Here is a 2537-nt window from a genome sequence, read left to right as displayed (position 1 = left end):
CCACGGAGAGCAGTAGTGGGGGAAGGAGGAGGATTTATCCAGCAGTGTGAGTGTCTGGGAGGTCAGGACAGCCCAGCCCAGCATTGCAGTGGGGGATGAACAGCATCTCCCACCCTCAGACCATTGCCAGCTTCCAAAAGCAGGACATGGCTTAGGCAGTCACTAAGCAGTGACACTCCCCAGCAGTGCTGCCTTGCAGATCAGGCTGCACAAAAGCAGCAATAAACCCGAGCAGGTGCCCCACTTCCTGTCCCACCAGCTCCATCCTCTGCTGCAGATGTGTTCCACAGTGCAGACATCACTCCTCCAGCCCCGGTGCCTCTGTCAGGCTCTGCCTTTGCATGGTGGCATAGCCGGCTCTGTGGCATGAGCACGGAGCCACCAAGTGCCATATGGGATCCAGAGGGAGAGCTCAAGGCTGGCTCAGCCTCCAGACTGTGGTTGCTCTAACTCTTCTGGCTCCAGACAATGTGGGTTTCACCAGGGCGATGCCATGTGGGCTCTGACTTCAAGAATTGAATGGCTGCTTCCTTCCATGAGAGCAGATGGAGGGCGAGAAGTGGCAGCTCTGTCCTGGCTGTTCAACATGTGTCCTGAGCTCAACATGGAAAGGGTGAGACATCTCCATCTACTGCACAGCTCTGATGGCAAGGGCACCACAGCACCTGAGCCTCAGCCTGACAGCCTTGGTGAGGGTGGGAGGAGATGGGATATGGCAACGAAGTGGCTGAGCTGGTGGGATCAGCATGAAATGACACCACTGAGGAGCTGAGAAGCCAATGAAAGCCTCATTTTTAAGCCTGTTGTAGATGGTCACAGCTTGCTTTCTCCCCACCTCCTCCCCTTTTCTATTTAAACCAAGGCTTACACAGCTGGTGCAGATTTGGGGCCACTGGTGCAAACTGACGCAGCTGCTGAGCACTTGGGGGGAAGTGCAGGCAGGACATTTTGGTGGCAGGAGGCTTTCCACCCCCTGCCCATGAGATGCCACACACCCTGAAGGGGCACAAACCAGCCCCTTGTGCCAGCCCAGCAGCACCTGCACAGCCCAGGGCTCTGCTCCTGGCATTGCCACTGTCCCTTCCCTGCCTGCACCTGGGACAAGGGGAATCCTCAGGCAGCAGGATTCTCATACAAGATGCTCAACCCTTCCCAGACGAATCCTGCTGCCTGGGGGACAGGATGGATCTACTGTGGCCACGTCACACCTTGAGAGTGGATGTTTACATCCTGTCCTACCTGTGCCTCCAGTGGGGTGGAGAACCTGGCAGGGAGCAGGCAGCCAGAGAGCATCCTCCAAGTAAAGGCACCAGGTGAGGAACCCCCCTCACCTACCCAGGCACCCCACTGCAGACCTGCCCTGCTGGCCCCAGCAATTGGAGCTCCTGTCCATCCCTGTACTTACCTGCTTGGGCATCACCTATCTCAAAGCCCAGACCCCTGCCATTTTAGAGACTTGAACAAGAAAGTCCCAGTTGTAACAAGCCTGCACAAATTTGGGGCGATATCAAAGCCCAAAGCTGCCTCCAGGGAAGCCCAAGCACCAGGAAGGGCTGGAAACATGAAGGTCACTGGCCAGGGCAGCCCTGTGCAGGGGCAAAGACACATCCCACCATGGGCAACAAGACCCAGCTGCTTCCCAGCTCCAGGACAGCCACTCTGCCCGCTTCTCCCTCCAGTGCCCAAACATCCTCAGGGATAATATCCCTGGATATAACACTGCCCACAGCCCCTGGCAGGGGAGCCAGCCCTGGTGTACCCCTGCAGCCAGGCAGGGCTGGGGTTTGGGGCTCAGACTCATCCCTCTGCTCCCCCTCGTGACAAATAACCAACCACCACCACCAGCTGGATTCACTTTTTATTAAACTGCCCAAAACAAAAAGAGGAGAGAGCAAAGGCTGCCCTGAGGCCTTCCCAACGCTGGTGCTCCACGTACCTTCCCACCAGAAAAAGGGGATTTTCCTCCAGGAAAACCCTCTCTGAGGGTATTTTAGATAGAACTCAAGAGTGAAAATGTCCCTTTACTGGGCAAAAAGAAAAAAGTGAAATGGAGCTCCTACTGCTGTCAGAGCCCAGTCCTTGCAGATGAGGCAGGGGACCAGCTGGAAACAGCCTCCCAGGTAGGGCTGTGTGGGCACCACATCCTGCCTGGGGACACACAGCGAGATGGGGTCACCTCGCCTCTGGTAACCTCGGCAGCAGTGAGCACGAGCTGGGAGGAGGCGAGGAGCAGGCACACTTGCTGGGCTGCTGGCTGGAGGAAAGGCAGTGAAGGGTGACTTCAGCTAACGACCTCAGCAGGGCCAAACCCTTTGCAGGTGGCTCTGCACAGGTCAGGGAGGTTCTCCCTGGGGCTGTGCCCTTAGCTTGGCCTGGGCTTATCACAGAGGAGAGCTGTGGCTGGGCTGGAGGAGTTCAGCTTCCCCTGCAAACAGGACACAGCGTCTCACCAGCCAGCTCAGTCTGGAGGACCTGCCAGTAGCAAGGTAAGGTGTGCTGGTGGGAGAGTGTACGGACCTCCAGCTCCAAAAGTACCG

This window comes from Antrostomus carolinensis, unplaced genomic scaffold (assembly GCF_000700745.2).
Source record: "Antrostomus carolinensis isolate BGI_N321 unplaced genomic scaffold, ASM70074v2 scaffold19131, whole genome shotgun sequence".
Taxonomy (NCBI): Eukaryota; Metazoa; Chordata; class Aves; order Caprimulgiformes; family Caprimulgidae; genus Antrostomus; species Antrostomus carolinensis.
Note: the sequence above shows the minus strand (reverse complement) of the source record.